The sequence below is a fragment of the Brassica napus genome, chromosome C5 (assembly GCF_020379485.1).
Source record: "Brassica napus cultivar Da-Ae chromosome C5, Da-Ae, whole genome shotgun sequence".
Classification (NCBI taxonomy): Eukaryota; Viridiplantae; Streptophyta; class Magnoliopsida; order Brassicales; family Brassicaceae; genus Brassica; species Brassica napus.
The window spans coordinates 10,251,446-10,259,733 of record NC_063448.1 but is presented as its reverse complement, the minus strand read 5'-3'; the positions used below and the strand labels follow the sequence as shown (position 1 = coordinate 10,259,733).

The following is an 8,288-nucleotide window of genomic DNA, read 5'->3' as shown; positions in this document are numbered from 1 at the left end:
AAAAAATAACATGAAAACCATTTGAATCCCTTACAACATATCAATGCTACAACTTTTTAATATAGAAGCAACTATTGTAATCAAGCAAAATATATCTTATCATATATAATTATTCCTCACCTAAAACTTTTCAAAAGACAAAAATCATTATCATACATATCACTTGCATAGGAGTGCGACACGTGTTATAGGGAAAAATATTTGTGTGCTTTGATAGAATATTAAATGGGCTCAACCCATAAATTGTCGTGCATTTAATTTTTAAAGGGCTTGAATTGGACTTTAATTTAGGCCTTTTACCGTAAACAAAGTCTTCTTGGAGACTGCACCGTCTCTACGAAAACTTGGCAAACCGTAAGTTCTGCTTCTGTTCAACTTACCGATGAAAAAAAATCTGGAAACCGTAAGTTCGAAGCGTCACCTTCAAAGGCTTCATTAACAGTTGTTCTCCACTCCTCACACGACCTATCATTGAATGCATCTCCCTTTACTTGCTTTCACAGAATCTTCGACTATAAAAAGGTAAGTCCTATCCCATGAATTTTATCAGTTCTATCCTCCCAATCATAAGTTTATTGTAGAAACTTTATTTCAGAAGCTTTAGTTTACGGGAGATGATTCGTTTTTGTTTCGTTTATTGATTTTGTTTCATTGTTCATGTGTTGATTATCAAAATTTAATAAGCTTTCGTTTATGGGAGATAGTTAAGATTTCGATTTTCTTAGTTGATTTTGTTTCCAAAAAGATTAGTTTTGATATTTATGGGTTCTCTGCCTTCCACGATCTACAAAATCTTCGACATTAACAATTCATTATTTTTTTTATATTAAACGGTCGTTATATATATAATATTCCATTTTTGTTAACTTCTTTACCTTTTTGTATATTTCACGATTTAGATTTTGAAGAAGGTTTTTGTTCAACCTTTAATTTCAGGTTAGGTCACAAAGAAGATATGAAGAAAAAATCCAGGAGGATAAGGAGGAGTAATCTGGGTTAATAGCAACAGTGGTAAAGTGACTTGGATGTGAAACCTGAGCCAAATCTGAAGAACCTCACGAGATTCAATCAGAGGAAGAGATTACAAGTGGAAACAGCAAAGCTTGATCTGAAATTAAAAGATGTCTTTATAATCTTTCTCCAGACGATCCAGTCAAATCCAGTCAAAAATTTGAAATTTTCATTGATGCTTTAAAGGGCTTGAAGCTAAGGAGAAGATGAAGAGATTGAGACAACACATTAAAAATTACAACAAAATCACTGGAAAATTTGCTATGCTTGATGAGATCATCAATGATGTTCAATATCTTCACAGACAAACGCCTTACTTGGTTGGGAGTGAGTAGCCAATAACCTAACCAACCAACATAACTATAAACTCTGAAGCTACTGGGCAACCCATTGTCTTTGCTTTGCTCTGCTTTGATAAGTCTAATCTGACTTGCTTCGTGTCTGTTGATAATTTATAAAAGTTGGTTTCATAATATTCGAAGATATTTTTCATGAATTCTTTCAGGTACCAGTTGATAAGAGTTCCTTCTAGAGGCTTTAAGAAACTACAAATTTGTATATTTGACTGAAGACGTTGGGAAGGTTGTGTTTGTTGATTCAATGAGTGGCTTATGACCAGATTTCAGAACACTTTGAAAGCAAACTCATTTCCATCTTTGAGCACATGGACTTCCTCTTGATACTCACCGGCTCTCCCCACAAGAAATCTAACAATCCAAAAATCCCAATGTTCCTCCAATCTGTCAAACAAAACAAACTATCCTTCCTACCTTTAATCGATACATTCATATTAATGAAACTTTAAGCTCTTCCTGGATATAATATCTAACGTGAGCCTTTCTCTTTGCTTCCTTTATGAGCTTCAAGATATTGGAGAACTATTTGAAACAGTGTATTCTACGTGAGGATGCATGAGCTCAAACTTTATGTACTCCCCTAGAGCAGCATGTAACATGAACTAAGAAAATGTCTTTTTATTTTTTGTCTGACAGATTAATAATCTACTTGATTAACTACATTCACTAATTTTTTTTTTTGTTCACCAAATTCTTCATTCATAGTTTAACTGATTACAAGATTAAAAGCATCATCGTACAAGACACGATGTGCAAGCCAACAGGCTAACTCCCAAGCATATAAACCAACATAAAACAAGGATAGAGACACAAACTTGTGAAAGTTTGATAAAGCGTTATGCAAGATATCAAAATTGCCACTTGCGATCCGATCTATAAGAGACTGATACCGCACTTCAAACTCTGCAAATAACGAACGATTAGTCACAGTAACATGTGACGTCGCAACACTATCCCAAGCCTCGACTCTCAATCCGATGAGGATCGTTGCATCTACTGGTCCCCAGCGGACCTTCACATAAGATAGCAAACGGCTAGGATAAAGGTAAATTTTCCGGATTTTCAACACTGGAAGAAGATCACCTCTTAACAGGAGGGACTGTGGTGGAAAGATTCTCTCCTGTGAGAAGGAGAAAGGGGATGACGATCTCTCTCGGCCCTGTCGAGAGGAAGTTTTAATAAACATACCCACAAAAGATAAATTTATAGGACTGCTTGATTGAAGCTTTAGAAGTCTCTAATTAGAAGATGATACTGAGCATTAACTTGAGCTCAAACTAGCAAGCTTCGGTTGACAAGCTCGAGACATGAACTAAAGCGCTTGGATATAGTGTCTCATTGAATAATTGACGGTGGAGAGCAAGTGAATTTGACGATGAAGCACGAGCCACCTTTACACCGGCGTAACAATAAAAACGCTTGACGAGATTTGGCGGAATGGCGGAAGCTGTGGCCAACAAAAGACTCTGGACACCAATATTACCGTATCGGAGCCAAAGAGTATCGATGAAACCAAAGTTAAGCCTTTTGTCACATGAATCTGTCTTGCTATGGAAAGGAGAGCAAGCACCGGGCTTAGCAACTGTGAACGGTAATGGTGTTGAAAGGTGATTGGTCTTTGGGTCTTCTGACAAGAGTCGATTCGCTTCGGAGGATGCGGAGTAGAGCTCAGAGCAACCAAGGCTTGTAGATCTGGCGAATGAAGATCGGAAAACACCAACACAAAAGCTTCGTTCACAACAAGATAAATTAGAACAGGTCTTCCCCATAGGGAGAAAGTTCATCGCCCACGAGGACGAAGAGAAGAACAGATCTAACAGTATGGCGGTCTTTGGAGAACGAGATAATGCAGTACAAACGCAACCCTCAAAAGTCAGATCTGGTACCAGTGCAGCTGTGACGGACGGAGCTGGACTACAAGTGAGAAACAAGAGCCAACAGGTTAGGATATGACACTAACGACAACTTGTACAACCATGAACAAAAGAAGAACTTAAGAAACCTAAGAACAAGAGACAAATTTGGAGCAAATCTATAAAAGAGACAAAGGGAGAGCTATGATAGAGAAACAGAGAGAAGGGACGGTAACGCCGGCGAGCTAAGGAGCTGCCGGCGTCGGAATCCATGGAAGAAGCGGTTGCCTCGATTTGTGGGCTTGAGAGAGAAGACGATAAGGCTTCTTCTAACTACATTCACTAACTAACATGTCTTTTTTAACCAGTTCTCTTTGACTTTTCCCTCCAGATACTCTATTCTTTACATAACGAAAGCAAGACATTTACATATTAGGGAAGAACCATACAAAATAGAAATTGTAGAATATAATTATGATCTTGATTTCTTTATTCAGAGAATACAGTTTATAAAACCGTGAATATTTTTTTAATTGTCAACATTATGTATTATTAACTTTAAGGCCAAATGATATACTTAGTTATGTTTAATAAAATCGCAAATAAAAAATGGAAACCCGGTGATCCTAAGCCAAAAACAAAATTTAAATCATTTGTAAATATAACCAAATTTTTAATCGAGAACTAAAGTACACAAGATTTTTTTTTTGTCATCAACTTATACAAACTCTGTGAACCAAACCGGGAGATATTGATCCATGTGAACGACGAAAGACAGATGCTTCCTGACACTGCTTGCTAGGCTATCCGCCTTTGAATTTTGTGTTCTTGGTGCATGGACGATCTATGATACACAAGATAGAATACTGATTACATCATAATTAAATTTTATTTTTAAAAATTATCTTTCACTATCTGACATATATATATATATATATATATATATTGGATATTAAAAACAAATTCTAATTTTTAATAGTTTCAAATTCATATATTAATTTTGTTCTTAGAATACAATGGCAATATACATGTATTATTTTAATCAGCCACAAAAAATATAATATATATAAAATTAAAATAGATACATATATGAAATTAATTAAGAGAAATAGTATTTTAAAATGTTATAGATGCATATATCAATATTTAAGAGAAAATGTATAAAATGAAATAAAAGTATCAATAGATTCAAGAAACAAATGCGTAACATTGCAAATAATTTATGTTTGTGTTTTTTTTTTCTTAAAACAAAGAAACATGCATGCATATAACCACGAAAAAAAAACTAATTCAAATAATTTATGTCCAAACAATTAAGCAATTCAACCAAAATCAACAATTATTAAACGAAGATTTTTTAAGCACAAAGAATATCACAACCTCAAGGCATGAGATAGTATATAAGCAAAATGCCTAGAACATATGTAGTTTTGTACTAACAAATTAACCAGCAACTTAACTATACAAATAGTTTGTCTCATCACTAATCAAAGTAAATATCCCGCGCGAAACGCGTACCGACCCTAGTATTAATATAAGCTGAGTAAAAAATATATAAAAGTTTAAATATTTTTTATTACTTTTTCATTTGCAATATAATATTTTTGATTTCCACTAAGAACATCTTATTTATCCGATTGATTTCAATTTGATATTTTCACATGTTTGCAACCCTTCATAATACATATAACTAAACCTAAAAGCCTTTTAATTTTTAAACGCCTTTTAATTTAGTGATAGTTGTAAACTGAAATAATTAAACCTTTATTAACTGCAAATACACATAAGATAGTCCTAAATTTTTAAAACCAAAATTTTAATTTTGATAATATAAATATTTTAAATTATTTCACCATGCGCAAGGTGCATGTCGTTATATTGTAATGTCTGAATTTATTCTTGTAAGTTTTTTTACCTGATAAGTTTTTTTTTTTGCAAACGAAAACTTTAGGGGAAAGAAGGTGATTTTGATGAAGATGATGACGAAGAAGACAAAGATGGTGAGGAATGATGAGAGGGTTCCTTCCCCATAAACCATATTTGCTTACATGTAATGTGTCAAGTTTGTGTGTTTGAATAGTTCTTTTAACTTACGCAAAATGTCTAATGACAACCAAAGACAAGACAAGCTAGTATTATCTTTTGTTTATATGAAAACTCCTTCCAGCCTTTGTTGCAGTGCCCTTACTTAGAATGGTGTGTGAGTCTTACATAATCTTATCTTCTACTGTTCTGCTATAAAAATCCTTCTCTTGCGTATAACATAATCTTATCTTCACTCAGTTTCGATGCTAAAGATAAATGAATCGATCATGAGTTCTTTTTGACATGTTTATAATTTTTTATTGACACATGTCTTGCTTCTTGTATGTTATCTAATACATGCAGCGAGTTAACGAGACCTAACTTTGACTTGGAAGCTATAATTCTTCCTCTGGGCAACTCTAATTATGATCTTCCATCTTCCTCAAGTTTTCTGACTTTACTTGATAACGCAGTTTTGTAAAATTAACAAACAAATCTGATTTTAGCTGTTTGTAATACCTTAGTTAAGTTACCTGTTCTCGCTTAATCAAGACTAGAGTTTCATTCGTGTGAATATCTTTGAATTTTTTACAAGTAAATATTTGCTTTGTATAATGGTGGTATACATTTTTAAAAATTAATATATATTAAATAATTGTTTAATATGATATTTTTAAATACAATAATTTTGTAGTTTATATTAAATAATTTTGTTTTTTTTTTTAACCGTCAAGTGCATCACCTATATTTTTATCATATATATATATTGTATTGCATTCGAATTGGACTATTTTTTAAATGAAAATATACATAAAATAATATTTTGACAGAATAATTTATATTTATTTATATATTATTTTACTTAACTATTTATATTTTATAGTTTAAATAAATATAATTTCATATTTATGAAAATAAAGTAGATTAATCCATTAGTTTAATAAATTCGAGGGAAAACCCCGCAAAAGTTTTGTTATATATGGTTTTCACAAATTATAATACTGTTTTAATTATTTATGTTTCTTTGTTAATAATGAATATTTAAAACTTAAAATTTATTAAAAGCAAGACACAAAATATATGGATAAGTAAGTATATGTATTATGAATAATTATAGAATATACATTTGAGATTATGTGGAAAATTGGTTATCTATATTTTCGGAATATTCTATAAACATATTAGATTTCATTCTAAAAATGGATGATTTGTTTTGAGTCAAATTATTTGATGTATCCAAACTTTTATGCAAAATATAGTGACTTTTGAATTTATCTACCCTTGCATTAATAGTTATGATTGAGAGCAATTGTATATTAAAACAATGATTAATACTTTGCTTAATTTGTGTGCAATCCTCTAAAACATCAACTAAATAAAAACAGAGGGAGTAATGACTAAATCTATGAGTAATTAATGTGTAAATGGAAAAAGATGTAATAAAATACATAAAAATGAGTTAATAAATATATGCGGAATTATTATGTGAAAGACAAATAATGAAGTAATTAGGATGGGTGAAGAAGATGTAAAACCTGTAATAAAATATTTTAAATATGTAAGTTTTGTACTTCTATTTTAATAATATATATTTAAAACTTAAAAATAATTAAAAAGTGATACAAAATATACGAATAAGTAAATATATGTAGTATGAATAATTACAGAAAATACATTTGAGATTATGTGGTGAAATGGTTATCTATATTTTAGGAATATTCTATAAACACATTAGATTGCCTTCTAAAATGTATAGTTTGTCCAAAAATAAATAAATTAGTTAGAATAGTGAATTATAAACCATTTGATTGAAATAATAAAAAACTAGTGAGTAAATCAATTATTATTTAGTTAGAATATCGGTTTATGTAATTTTTATGCTTGTTTTAAACGAAAAAAATAATTAATGATGAAATCTATGAGTAGTTAATAACTTAATATGTTAATGACAAAAACTAGAATAAAATATATAAAAAGAGAGCTCATAAATATATGTCAAATTACTATGGTAAAGCCTATTAGTGAAGTAGTTAAGATGATTGAAAAATGTAAAAACTGTAATAAAACAACTTAAAATTGGTAAAAAAAATTTTGTATTTCTGTTTTAATAAGATAAAATATTTAAAGCTTAAAATTTATTACAAATTATGGATAAGTAAGTAAAAATACTATGAATAATTACAGAATATACATATGAGATTATGTGGTGTACTGGTTATCTATATTTTAGGAATATTCAATAAACATATTAGATTGCCTTCTAAAATGAATAGTTTGTTTAAATATAAATTAATCGTTCGAATAGCGAATTATAAACCGTTTGATTTAAATATTTAAATTTTAGTGAGTAGTCGAAATATTAATTAGTTAGAATAACGAACTAGGTAAATTTTATGTGTGTTTTTAAATGATAAAAATAATTAATGATGAAATCTATGAATAGTTAATATGTTAGTGGCAAAACTGTAATAAATACATAAAAGAGAATTAATAAATATCTGCCAATATTATTATGGTAAATACATTTAATAACTAGTTAAGATGATTGAAAAACGTAAAAACCGCAATAAAACATTTTAAACCGGTAAATTTTGATTTGTACTTTTGTTTTAATAAGATAGAAGATAAATAACTGTCTTTAATTTCAGTGTGTTTCTTTATGATTTCATATCTACTACAAAACACAAAGATAAAGAAAGTGAAAAAGGAAATTGTTAATCTCTTATCTGTTCAAAAAATGAGAAATGTTTACTCGTCTTAAAAAAAAAGGAAATTGCTAGGTTATACTGAAAAAATACAGTTTTGTCACCGACTAAAAAGATCTGATAAACATAAGACCGGCTTAACAATATAAAGGATTCTTGGGCGAATACAATTTTTAGGTCTCTATAATTAATTAATTTTAATTTTATCATCATAATATTATTAAAAGTATATAAAACTTATCTAAAATTATTAATTTATTTGTATTTTGTAAATATAAAAAAAAACAGACTATTATGTCTTTTAAATATTGTGTAAATATGAGATTGAAAGTGGAAAA

The 8,288-nt window shown here is 29.9% G+C and overlaps 1 long non-coding RNA gene across 1 annotated transcript; it reads left to right on the top strand.

Moving 5' to 3' along the window:
- Positions 1 to 275: 275 nt before the first annotated feature.
- Positions 276 to 2,029, top strand: LOC106364206. The gene is made up of 2 exons (XR_002662214.2): positions 276 to 522; positions 937 to 2,029. It is a non-coding gene; the product is annotated as an uncharacterized LOC106364206 (long non-coding RNA).
- The last annotated feature ends 6,259 nt before the right edge of the window (positions 2,030 to 8,288 follow it).